General features: G+C 43.3%; 1 protein-coding gene across 11 annotated transcripts in view; it reads right to left on the bottom strand.

The window, feature by feature from the left end:
• Positions 1 to 13,879, bottom strand: part of CADPS (calcium dependent secretion activator) — a 485,320-nt gene that overhangs the window by 252,525 nt on the left and 218,916 nt on the right. The gene's annotated exons all lie outside the window — the stretch shown is intronic.

The raw sequence follows: 13,879 nt of genomic DNA, 5'->3' as shown, positions 1-13,879 counted from the left end.
TCAAGGCCTTTTAACTCCAAAGTCTTGAAATTTTGGAAGAAGACCCAGTGATTACAGACACCACAACTCTGGCCCAGAGCTGGCACCCACCAAACTTTCTGCAGGAGAATATTGGAAAAATCCAAAGAATGACCACTCCTCCCAGAACTTGGATAGCTACTAATGGCATCATAAAAAGATGCTTATAAAACTGAAGTCTGGGGACTTCCCTGGTGGTGCAGGGCTTAAGAATCCATCTGCCAATGCAGGGGACATGGGTTTGATCCCTGGTCCAGGAAGATCCCTCATACTGTGGAGCAGCTAAGCCCGTGCGCCACAACTACTGAGCCTGCGCTCTAGAGCCCAAGAGCCACAACTACTGAAGCCCGTGTGCCTAGAGCCTGTGCTCTGCAACAAGAGAAGCCACCTCAATGAGAAGCCCACACACCACAACAAAGAGTAGCCCCTGCTCGCCTCAACTAGAGAAAGCCCGCGCGCAGCAATGAAGACAAAACAATATATATATAATAAATAGAAATAAATTTTTAAAAACCCCCTGAAGTCTGCAAGGGAAAACAAGGCCATTTTTCTATTCTGAGTACTTAAGCCTTGAGAAGGAATAGCATTCTGTCAATCTAGGCTGAGTTTCTAAAGGGGTCTTCAACGGCAGCCCCACTATAAACACATTTCAAAAGCAGCCTCACAGACATTAGAAGGCATTTTGGGCACAGGTATTATATTAATAGTTTCCTGGATTGGTCTTTTTACTTAAAGCTGTTCTTAAGTGGCTTAGTTTTACTTCCTCAGCTTTTATGAATTAGGTGGACTTCCTTTTCCTTGAATGAACGCCCTGGGCATTTAGATTTTTCTTTGAACTCAGATTCCCCTGGGTTCTTAGCTGCCTGACAAAGGCCAGAGTCAGGGAGATGCTCCCTACACACATTCTTTTTTTTTTTTTTTCTTTTCTTTGCGGTACGTGGGCCTCTCACTGTTGTGGCCTCTCCCGTTGCGGAGCACAGGCTCCGGATGCGCAGGCCCAGCGGCCATGGCTCACGGGCCCAGCCGCTCCGCGGCATGTGGGATCTTCCCAGACCGGGGCCCGAACCCGTGTCCCCTGCATCGGCAGGCAGACTCTCAACCACTGCGTCACCAGGGAAGCCCCCTACACACATTCTTGCAGGCCAAAAATTGAACTAAATTTCTACCATGTGCTTGGACACAGGGTAGATGCCAGGTACAACAACATTCACTTGTAAGCTGGGGGTGCTATCATTCTCTGGTAGAAGAGGATTCCACTTTTATCTGCTTGTTGGCAATGTATGGAGGAGAACTTCTCCATCTGGGAAATATCTGGATGTCATTTCTCACCTAGGCACATCATCAGTATCTGCAATGGGACCGTGGTATGAGATGGTCATTTTGCTTCTGCAGAGAATGTGGTTTAAATGGCAACTCCCCACTGAAATGACAGCTTGAAAAAACAATGGTGTTTCACTCCCAGACCTCTGCCTCTATTATAAAAGCAGCAGTATTTGTCTTATATAACCAGCTCAAGAATTTTGGAATTTTACCCAAAATGTGGCCAAAAGAACTGGCAAATATCACAGCAGCACTAATGCCACAAGCTGCCTGTTTAAGCTCCAATGTCAACTGCTAATCACACAATTTAAATAACTTAGGCTTAATTCCTGGGTGAAATTTGGGGACTCTTTAACATCAACACGAGAGGATTTGGGAAAATGTTTGAGCAGGGATTAAGAAGTCTTTTCTACCAGATTTTTAAAAAATGCATTCAGATCTCTTCATGGATCTTTTAAGGCAGAGTGTCAGATGTTCACAGTGAGGGCTCACACAGCCATCTCTGATGATTCGTTGGATGTTGGTGTGACTGAACTGATGGATTGCAGGGTAGGGATGCGGGTAGAGGAAAGCCACCTTGCACTTGCCTCCCTTCTCTCCCAGGAAGAAAAGACAAACATTTGCCTTTTGTAAGCACAAAAGAGGATAAGAATGCTGCTGGCAGAACCACCGAGGTCCCCACCACCTCTTTCCCAGATGCCAAGGAAATCAAAGTGGAAGGGATTCAGAATTCCAGGAGCCCATTCTGCCTGCTGCTTTTGCTTCATTTGGGCTTCTGCATAAACTGAAGGGAATGCACAGCAAATTTTCGTGCAAGAGAGAAAGCAGTTTCCGGGATGGGCAACCGTCAGGGAGGGAGGAGCTGGGGGCAGTCTTGTCCTGGTGTAACTGCCTGTCATCTGACTACTCAAAAGAAAGAATGTGAAACTTGGAATTAAAGCACTCGGCTTTCTACTTACTGGCTGTGTGAACTTTGATATGTCACTTAAACTCTTGGATGTGCCTGAACTGCGGAAAATCATCGTTAACTTGCAGGATCATTTGTCACAGGTCTAAATGAGAGTTTACGTGAACTGCATAGCCAGTGCAAATTAATAAAGGCCTCATCAACAGAGAGAGAAGTCAGGATGCAGAAAGGTGAAGGCCTGGGTGAAGGGCACGTTGGATCTTTGGATTGGGGCGATGGGGAAATGAGGCTCTATGTTTGGGAAGGCATTTTGTAATGGTAGTGTGCATACTGGTTAAGAGAGAAGGTTCTGGTCAGTGAATGAGCTTGGCCAAGGCCTCTGATGTCTGTGCTGCAGCCTCCTCTATGACATGAGAATACTAGGAGCACCTTTCTCATAAAGTTGTTGGAGGGTTAGGTAGGTTCTCAAATGTAAAATGCTTAGAAGAGAGTTGGGCACATAGTAAGCACCGCATAAGCAACAGTTATTTTGTCCACATCTTCGAGGGGCTCCTAATTCATAATGATTACCCTGCCCAGAGCCTTACCTTGTCGGTACCACCCTCTCCCTCAGTGATGTATCTCTAGCATCCACGTGTTCACTGAGACCCTCACCCCCTTTCCACGGTGGACTGATCGATTGCTCTAGGGGTTGGCCCTTGAACTAAGCGGGGCCAGTCAGAAGCCTGAGTCTTGAAATTGTGAATGTGAGAGGGTAGTGAGAAAAGCGGAAAGAGGAGATTGGGAAAAAGATTTGAGAGAGAGGTTGACTGGCTGAATGGTTTCCCATTTGGCCATCCTGGAAACACGGAGAACTGTGGAACAGCCATGTTTCCCATCTGAGAAGCAAAGAAAGATGGTTTGCAGAGAAAGAAGGAATAATGAATGGGACACACAGACTCAAGGGAAGGGGGAAAGTCCTGACCACTTGGTGGCCCCTGGCTCCACTCCCTTCCTAGGTCTTGGCTGTACCTTGCCCATGGGCTCTGTGAGACATTCCTTGATCCCTAGAATCAATCCCCTCTTTTAAAAGCTTCCTTGAGTTGGTGCTTCTAATTTGCAATCAAGACACTCTACCCATCTTATAATTCAGAGAACACAGTGAATTATGTATGATGGATGACATCTATCTCCAGGAATTTCTGGTTATGATATTTACAGGAGCTGATGTTCAGCCATATGGGTTGAATTGCACACCCTCAATAAAATTCACTGTGATGCTACAAATAGAAAAATCAGGGCATGCTAAAAGAAGATAAGCATGGGTGCTTTGTTTCAATATCTTTTCAGGAACTAGCCTGTATCTGAAAACTTGATATTTAATTTTTAGTAGATGAGATACTTCTCACTCTTCCTCAGTATTAGCCAGGATGGTTTAAGCAGAAGTAGAATTTCCTTTTCTTGGAATCCAACTAAACTGAAGGAAAAAGTTACACAGTTGATGGTCAGGAAGAAGTAGATCCAGTGGCTTGAACACCCTGAGGATCTCAGTATATTCTGTTTATCTTTGTATGTATGTGAGCTTCACTCTTTTATCTTCCTTCCCCTACACTGAAGAAATGAACATGGCTGCAGACATCTTTCTACCACTACAAGACACAGCTCTGTTGGCCTACAGTCCACAGGTCCCAGTGAAGGGGTTCATTGGTTTAGTTGCATCCATTTCTGGACCAGTTTAGTTGCATCCATTTCTGGACCAATCACTAATGGCCGGGGCAGGCTGGGAGATGTGATTGGTTCCACGTGGGTGAGGAGTCCACTTCCAGAACCAAGTAACTGTGGCAAGGGGGACATTGGCATGAATGAATATTGTAAAAGAAGACAGGCAATTTCCAGGAGAACAGGAGATAGTAGTGGGCAGATTCTCATAGAAATCCTCCTGAATGTTTAAATATACCCTCCATATACTTTGAAATATACTCTCCATATACTTTGACCAAGATTTACTTTAGTTGCCTATTTCATTGTCCAAGAAAGTCTAGTTCTAAGTTGTCAGAAACATCCTATTAGGTATCAAAATACCCAGTGGTGTGGGCCAAGGGAGAGAGTTCTTTGGTTTTTTTTAACATCTTTATTGGAGTATAATTGCTTTACAATGGTGTGTTAGTTTCTGCATTATAACAAAGTGAATCAATTATACATATACATATGTCCCATATCTCTTCCCCCTTGCGGCTCCCTCCCTTCGACCCTCCCTATCCCACCCCTCTAGGTGGTCACAAAGCACTGAGCATCAGCTTCCCACTAGCTATCTATTTTACGTTTGGTAGTGTATATTATGTCCACACAGCTCTCTCACTTTGTCCCAGCTTACCATTCCCCTTCCCTGTAACCTAAAGTCCATTCTCTAGTAGGTCTGCATCTTTATTCTCGACTTGCCTCTAGATTCTTCATGACCTTTTTTTTTTTTTTTTTTAGATTCCATATATATGTGTTAGCATACGGTATTTGTTTTTCTCTTTCTGACTTACTTCACTCTGTATGACAGGCTCTAGGTCCATCCACATCACTACAAATAACTCAATTTCATTTCCTTTTATGGCTGAGTAATATTTCATTGTATATATGTGCCACATCTTCTTTATCCACTCATCTGTTGATGGACACTTAGGTTGCTTCCATGTCCTGGCTATTGTAAATAGAGCTGCAATGAACATTGGGGTGCATGTGTCATTTTGAATTATGGTTTTCTCAGGGTATATGCCCAGTAGTGGGATTGCTGGGTCGTATGGTAGTTCTATTTTTAGTTTTTAAAGGAACCTCCATACTGTTCTCCATAGTGGCTATATCAATTTACATTCCAACCAACAGTGCAAGAGGGTTCCCTTTTCTCCACACCCTCTCCAGCATTTATTGTTTGTAGATTTTTTGATGATGGCCATTCTGACTGGTGTGAGATGGTATCTCATTGTAGTTTTGATTTCCATTTTTCTAATGATTAATGATGTTGAGCATTCTTTCATGTGTCTGTTGGCAATCTGTATATCTTCTTTGGAGAAATATCTATTTAGGTCTTCTGCCCATTTTTGGATTGGGTTGTTTTTTTTTTGATATTGAGCTGCATGAGCTGCTTGTCAATTTTGGAGATTAATCCTTTGTCAGTTGCTTCATTTGCAAATATTTTCTCCCATTCTGAGGGTTGTCTTTTTGCCTTTTTTATGGTTTCCTTTGCTGTGCAAAAGCTTTTAAGCTTCATTAGGCTCCATTTGTTTATTTTTGTTTTTATTTCCTTTCCTCTAAGAGGTGGGTCAAAAAGGATCTTGCTGTGATTTATGTCATAGAGTGTTCTGCCTATGTTTTCCTCTAAGAGTTTTATAGTGTCTGGCCTTACATTTAGGTCTTTAATCCACTTTCAGTTTATTTTTGTGTATGGTGTTAGGGAGTGTTCTAATTTCATTCTTTTACATGTAGCTGTCCAGTCTTCCCAGCACCCCTTATTGAAGAGGCTGTCTTTTCTCCACTGTATATTCTTGTCTCCTTTATCAAAGATAAGGTGACCATATGTGCATGGGTTTATCTCTGGGCTTTCGATCCTGTTCCATTGATCTATATTTCTGTTTTTGTGCCAGTACCATATTGTCTTGATTACTGTTATCTTTGTAGTATAGTCTGAAGTCAGGGAGCCGGATTCCTCCAGCTCCGTTTTTCTTTCTCAAGATTGCTTTGGCTATTCGGGGTCTTTTGTGTTTCCATACAAATTGTGAAATTTTTTGTTCTAGTTCTGTGAAAAATGTCAGTGGTAGTTTGATACGGACTGCATTGAATCTGTAGATTGCTTTGGGTAGTATAGTCATTTTCACAATGTTGATTCTTCCAGTCCAAGAACATGGTATATCTCTCCATCTATCTGTATCATCATTAATTTCTTTCATCAGTGTCTTATAATTTTCTGCATACAGGTCTTTTGTCTCCTTAGGTAGGTTTATTCCTAGATATTTTATTCTTTTGGTTGCAATGGTAAATGGGAGAGTTTTCTTAATTTCACTTTCAGATTTTTCATCATTAGTGTATAGGAATGCTAGATTTCTGTGCATTAATTTTGTATCCTGTTACTTTACCAAATTCATTGATTAGCTCTAGTAGTTTTCTGATAGCATCTTTAGGATTCTCTATGTATAGTATCATGTCATCTGCAAACAGTGACAGCTTTACTTCTTCTTTTCTGATTTGGATTCCTTTCATTTCTCTTTCTTCTCTGACTGCTGTGGCTAAAACTTCCAAAACTATGTTGAATAATAGTGGTGAGAATGGGCAACCTTGTCTTGTTCCTGATGTTAGTGGAAATGGTTTCACTTTTTCACCATGGAGGACGATGTTGGCTGTAGTTTGCCATATATGGCCTTTATTATGTTGAGGAAAGTTCCCTCTATGCCTACTTTCTGGAGTGTTTTTTATCATAAATGGGTGTTGAGCTGTCGAAAGCTTTCTCTGCATCTATTGAGATAATCATATGGTTTTTCTCCTTCAATTTGTTAATATGGTGTATCACATCGATTGATTTGCTTATATTGAAGAATCCTTGCATTCCTGAGATAAATCCCACTTGATCATGGTGTATGAGCCTTTTAATGTGCTGCTGGATTCTGTTTGCTAGTATTTTTGGGGGATTTTTACATCTATGTTCATCAGTGATATTGGCCTGTAGTTTTCTTTCTTTGTGACATCTTTGTCTGGTTTTGGTATCAGGGTGATGGTGGCCTCGTAGAATGAGTTTGGGAGTGTTCCTCCCACTGCTATATTTTGGAAGAGTTTGAGAAGGATAGGTGTTAACTCTTCTCTAAATGTTTGATAGAATTCGCCTGTGAAGCCATCTGGTCCTGGGCTTTTGTTTGTTGGAAGATTTTTAATCACGGTTTCAATTTCAGTGCTTGTGATTGGTCTGTTCATATTTTCTATTTCTTCCTGGTTCAGTCTTGGAAGGTTGTGCATTTCTAAGAATTTGTCCATTTGTTCCAGGTTGTCCATTTTATTGGCATAGAGTTGCTTGTAGTAATCTCTCATGATCCTTTGTATTTCTGCAGTTTCAGTTGTTACTTCTCCTTTTTCATTTCTAATTCTGTTGATTTGAGTCGTCTTCTCCCTTTTCTTGTTCATGAGTCTGGTTAATGGTTTATCAATTTTGTTTATCTCCTCAAAGAACAAGCTTTTAGTTTTACTGATCTTTGCTATCGTTTCCTTCATTTCTTTTTCATTTCTGATCTGATCTTTATGATTTCTTTCCTTCTGCCCAAGTTTGGGGTTTTTTTGTTCTTCTTTCTCTAATTGCTTTAGGTGTAAGGTTAGGTTGTTTATTTGAGATGTTTCTTGTTTCTTAAGGTAGGATTGTATTGCTATAAACTTCCCTCTTCAAACTGCTTTTGCTGTATCCCATAGATTTTGGGTCGTCATGTTTCATTGTCATTTGTTTCTAGGTATTTTTTGATTTCCTCTTTGATTTCTTCAGTGATCTCTTGGTTATTAAGTACTGTGTTGTTTAGCCTCCATGTGTTCGTGTTTTTTACAGATTTTTTCCTGTAATTGATATCTAGTCTCATAGCGTTGTGTTCAGAAAAGATACTTGATATGATTTCAATTTTCTTAAATTTACCAAGGTTTGATTTGTGATCCAAGATAAGATCTGTCCTGGAGAATGTTCCATGAGCATTTGAGAAGAATGCGTATTCTGTTGTTTTTGGATGAAATGTCCTATAAATATCAATTAAGTCCAACTTGTTTAATATATCATTTAAAGCTTGTGTTTCCTTATTTATTTTCATTTTGGATGATCTGTCCATTGGTTAAAGTGGGGTGTTAAAGTCCCCTACTATGATTGTGTCCCTGTCGATTTCCCCTTTTATGGCTGTTAGTGTTTGCCTTATGTACTGAGGTGCTCCTATGTTGGGTGCATAAATATTTACAATTACTATATCTTCTCTTTGGATTGATCCCTTGATCATTATGTAGTGTCCTTCTTTGTCTCTTGTAATAGTCTTTGTTTTAAAGTCTATTTTGTCTGATATGAGAACTGCTACTCCAGCTTTCTTTTGATTTCCATTTGCATGGAATATCTTTTTCCATCCCCTCACTTTCAGTCTGTATGTGTCCCTAGGTCTGAAGTGGGTCTCTTGTAGACAGCATATATACGGGTCTTGTTTTTGTATCCATTCAGCCAATCTATGTCTTTTGGTTGGAGCATTTAATCCATTTACATTCAAGGTAATTATCGATATGTATGTTCCTATTACCATTTTCTTAATTGTTTTGGGTTTGTTATTGTAGGTCTTTTCCTTCTCTTGTGTTTCCTGCCTAGAGAAGTTCCTTTAGCACTTGTTGTAGAGCTGGTTTGGTGATGCTGAATTCTCTTAGCTTTTGTTTGTCTGTAAAGGTTTTAATTTCTCTGTCAAATCTGAATGAGATCCTTGCTGGGTAGAGTAATCTTGGTTGCAGGTTTTTCTCCTTCATCACTTTAAATTTGTCCTGCCAGTCCCTTCTTGCGTGCAGAGTTTCTGCTGAAAGATCAGCTGTTAACTTTATGGGGATTCCCTTGTGTATTATTTGTTGTTTTTCCCTTGCTGCTTTTAATATTTTTTCTTTACATTTAATTTTTTTTAAAGTAAGAGTGTTTGTATGTTTATTTATTTATGGCTGAGCTGGGTCTTCATTGCTGTGCGAGGGCTTTCTCTAGTTGTGGCAAGCAGGGGCTACTCTTCACTGCGGTGCGCGGGCTTCTCATTGTGGTGGCTTCTTCTGTTGCGGAGCATGGGCTCTAGGCATGTGGGCTCAGTAGTTGTGGCTCACAGGCTCCAGATCGCAGGCTCAGCAGTTGTGGCACACGGGCTTAGTTGCTCTGTGGCATGTGGGATCTTCCCGGACCAGGGATCGAACCCATGTCCTCTGCATTGACAGACAAATTCCCAACCACTGTGCCACCAGGGAAGTCCCTGTATTTAATTATTATTATTATTAATTTTTTTGCAGTACGCAGGCCTCTCACTGTTGTCGCCTCTCCCATTGCGGAGCACAGGCTCCGGACGTGCAGGCTCCGTGGCCATGGCTCACGGGCCCAGCCGCTCCGCGGCATGTGGGATCTTCCCAGACTGGGGCACGAACCCATGTCCCCTGCGTCGGCGGGCAGACTCTCAACCACTGCGCCACCAGGGAAGCCCCCTTGTATTTAATTTTTGATAGTGTGATCAATATGTGTCTTGACGTGTTTCTCCTAAGATTTATCCTGTATGGGACTCTCTGTGCTTCCTGGACTTGATTAACTATTTCCTTTCCCATATTAGGGAAGTTTTTAACTATAATTTTTTCAAATATTTTCTCAGTCCATTTCTTTTTCTCTTCTTCGTCTGGGACCCCTATAATTTGAATGTTGGTGCATTTAATGTTGTCCCAGAGGTCTCTGAGATTGTCCTCAATTCTTTTCATTCTTTATTCTGCTCTGCAGTAGTTATTTCCACTATTTTATCTTCCAGGTCACTTATCCGTTTTTCTGCCTCAGTTATTCTGCTATTGATCCCTCTAGAGAATTTTTAATTTCATTTATTTTGTTGTTCATCATTGTTTGTTTGCTCTTTGGTTCTTCTAGGTCCTTGTTCAACGTTTCTTGTATTTTCTCCATTCTATTTCCAAGATTTTGGATCATCTTTATTATCATTATTCTGAATTCTTTTTCAGGTAGACTGCCTATTTCCTCTTATTTGTTAGGTCTGGTGGGTTTTTGCCTTGCTCCTTCATCTGCTGTGTGTTTCTCTGTCTTCTCATTTTGCTTAACTTATTGTGTTTGGGGTCTCCTTTTTTCAGGCTGCAGGTTCATAGTTCCCACTGTTTTTGGTGTCTGTCCCCAGGGGCTAAGGTTGGTTCAGTGGGTTGTGTAGGCTTCCTGGTGGAGGGGACTACTGCTGTGTTCCAGTGGATGAGGCTGGATCTTGTCTTTTTGGTGGGCAGGTCCACATCTGGTGGTGTGTTTTGGTGTGTCTGTGGCCTTATTGTGATTTCAGGCAGCCTCTCTGCTGATGGATGGGGTTGTGTTCCTGTCTTTCTACTTGTTTGGCATAAAGTGTCCAGCACTGTAGCTTGCTGGCTGTTGTGTGGAGCTGGGTTTTGGTGTTGAGATGGAGATCTCTGGGAGATTTTTGCCGTTTGATATAACGTGGAGCTGGGAGGTCTCTGAACTTGGCTCTCCCACCTCAGAGGCACAGCCCTGATGCCTGGCTGGAGCACCAAGAGCCTTTCATCCACACAGCTCAGAATAAAAGGGGGAAAAAAAAGAAAGAAAGAAAGAAGAAGATAAAATAAAGTAAAAATAAAATAAAGTCATTAAAGTAAAAAATAATTATTAAGAAAAAATTTTTAATAAGTAAAAAAGAAAAAAAAAAGGACAGACAGAACCCTAGGACAAATGGTAAAAGCAAAGTTATACCGACAGAATCACACACAGAAGCATACACATACAAACTCAGAAAAAGAGAAAAAGGGAAAAAAAAAAAATATATATATATATTGTTGCTCCCAAAGTCCACCTCCTCAATTTGGGATGATTCATTGTCTATTCAGGTATTCCACAGATGCAGGGTACATCAAGTTGATTGTGGAGATTTAATCCTCTGCTCCTAAGGCTGCTGGGAGAGATTTCCCTTTCTCTTCTTTGTTCTCACAGCTCCCGAGGGTCAGCTTTGGATTTGGACCTGCCTCTGCTAGGTCGCCTGAGGGCGTCTGTTCCCACCCAGATAGGACAGGGTTAAAGGAGCAGCTGATTCGGGCTCTGGCCGGGGTGGGCGGGGGGCGCGGCAGAGGCCGGCATGACGTTGTACTAGCCTGAGGCACACCGTGCGTTCTCCCTGGGAAGTTGTCCCTGGATCCCAGGACCCTGGCAGTGGCGGGCTGCACAGGCTCCCGGGAGTGGAGGTGTGGAGAGTGACCTGTGCTCGTACACAGGCTTCTTGGTGGCAGCAGCAGCAGCCCCAGCGTCCCACGCCCGTCTCTGGGGTCCGCGCTTTTAGCCGCGGCTCGCGCCTGTCTCTGGAACTCCTTTAAGCAGCGCTCTTAATCCCCTCTCCTCACGCACCAGGAAACAAAGAGGCAAGAAAAAGTCTCTTGCCTCTTCGGCAGCTCCAGACCTTTTCCCGGACTCCCTCCCGGCTAGCCGTGGCGCACTAGCCCCCTTCAGGCTGTGTTCACGCCGCCAACCCCAGTCCTCTCCCTGCGCTCTGACCGAAGCCCGAGCCTCAGCTCCCAGCCCCGCCCGCCCCGGTGGCTGAGCAGACAAGCCTCTCGGGCTGGTGAGTGCCGGTCGGCCCCGGTCCTCTGTGCGGGAATCTCTCCGCTTTGCCCTCCACACCCCTGTTGCTGTGCTCTCCTCCGAGGCCCCGAAGCTCCCCGCCTCCGCCACCCGCAGTCTCCGCCCGCGAAGGGGCTTCTAGTGTTGTGGAAACCTTTCCTCCTTCACAGCTCCCTCCCTCTGGTGTGGGTCCCGGTCCCTATTCTTTCGTCTCTGTTTTTTCTTTTTTCTCTTGCCCTACCCAGGTACGTGGGGAGTTTCTTGCCTTTTCGGGGGTCTGAGGTTTTCTGCCAGCGTTCAGTAGGTGTTCTGTAGGAGTTGTTCCACATGTAGAGGTATTTCTGATGTATTTGTGGGGAGGAAGGTGATCCCCGCATCTTACTCTTCCGCCATCTTGAAGCTCCGCGGGAGAGTTCTTTGATCTACTGTTCAGAGATGAGCAACTTGGCGCACTGTGTAACGGTTGTTCACCCATGGTCTTTTAATAATTAAAATTAGCTTACGCAAGTTTCTAAAATTATGTTAAGACTTAAAAGTAAACAAGACAACTAAAATAAAGGTGCCATGAGCTTGTTTTTGAAGTGTGTGTGTGTGTAAAATTTTCTGTAAGTGGCACGAATACTTATTAGTTGGGGATATAATAGTTGCCTAAGGGCAGGTCATGCACCAAATGACCTCTATTTTCTGGATAATCTGCTGAGGAGGTGCTGAATTTAGAGAAGTACATTCTGAAGCCTTATTGATGTTTACTCCCACATTAAGCAGGATTTTCAAACATAAGAGCCTTTTACACTACCTTTAGCCAGAGAACTACATACTACTTTTAGCCACCAGACTGACCCGACCATAAACTTTGAAGGTGTCCAAAAACAAGATGCAAAACGTTTCAACACAACTGCTTGAGCACAAAAGGGGATTTTCCTGCTTCTTGGAGTCTCTCTTCGGTTTCTCTTCCAGTAGAATTCTTTTCCACGTGTACAAATCCTGAGACACTTCTTTCCATAGAGAGGAAGGCTGAACACCAAGCTCCACCCTGTGCTCATCCTCCCCCACACCCCGACCCCCATTTTTAAATTTTGCACGTAGGGTGAGCCCAGTCCTAATACTTAGACTTGAGCGAAGGGTCCATTGTAGCCTCTTAACTAGTACCTCTGATGTTCAGCCTAGATTTTCCCATCTCTAAAACGAGAATAACTGAAATGCCCTTATAGAACTGTTTGGAGGATGGAATGAGATGGCATATGTAAAGCATGTAACATGCTTGATACAGAGTCAGTGCTCAAGAAATGCCACTAGCACGATTACTGTTAACACCAATGGTAGAACAGTAAGAATAGGAGATAGGGGCTTCCCTGGTGGCGCAGTGGTTGAGAGTCTGCCTGCCGATGCAGGGGACACAGGTTCGTGCCCCAGTCCGGGAAGATCCCACGTGCCGCGGAGTGGCTGGGCCCGTGAGCCATGGCCGCTGAGCCTGCGCATCCGGAGCCTGTGCTCCACAATGGGAGAGGCCACAAGAGGCCCGCGTACCGCAAAAAAAAAAAAAAAAAAAAAGAATAGGAGATAATGCTTAGGCTCCCAATCCTCAACAGGGAGACATCCCAACCCTAGAGCGATCCCATCTACTGGGAGACTCAGACATGTAAATGAATAGTCACCATTCAATGAACTGTCATAATAAAGGTTTACACGTGGCAAGAAGAAAGCACAAAGTGGGGAGGATGAGCTCAGGTTTTAGAGAAGCGGTTTTCAGTTGAGGACTGAAGGCTGAGTAGGAGAGCTTGCTAAGTGGAGGAGAGGAGAAAGGTCATTCCACACTGAAACACTAGTGGGTACAAAGGCACTGAGGTTGGAAAGGGCCTGGGATATCCAGAGGGAGACACTCTGTATAGCTGGAATGGGGAGCTCTGGTGGGAAAGTTGTGGGAGGTGAGGCCAATAAAGAAGGATATGGTCTGTGGATTAAGAGCCTTGAATATCATTCTAAAGCAGTGAGATTTTGTTCTGGGGACACTGGAGGATTCTATTGAAGGATTTTGAGGCTCTGTTATGAGATGTTCATATATGAGGTTTAGAATGATGATTACATGCAGGATGGACAGGAGACAGGGAGGGAGTGAAGCCAGGGATATACCCATTAGGAGGCTATTGTAAGATCCAGGCGTGGAAGATGAGGGGCCTGAATCAAAGCACTAGCAGAGGTGCTGGAAACCAGTAAAGGGATCTGACCCACATTTGGGAGGCAGAATCAAGCAGCCAGGTGGCAGACGGAGTGTGGAGTGTTCTGGGAAGGAAGGAGAAATTGACAATGATTGGGAGGTTTCATCCGTAGTAACT

Source organism: Mesoplodon mirus (genome assembly GCF_964341445.2).
Source record: "Mesoplodon mirus genome assembly, chromosome: 12".
NCBI lineage: Eukaryota > Metazoa > Chordata > Mammalia > Artiodactyla > Ziphiidae > Mesoplodon > Mesoplodon mirus.
Note: the sequence above shows the minus strand (reverse complement) of the source record. Positions and strands in the feature narration are given on the sequence as shown.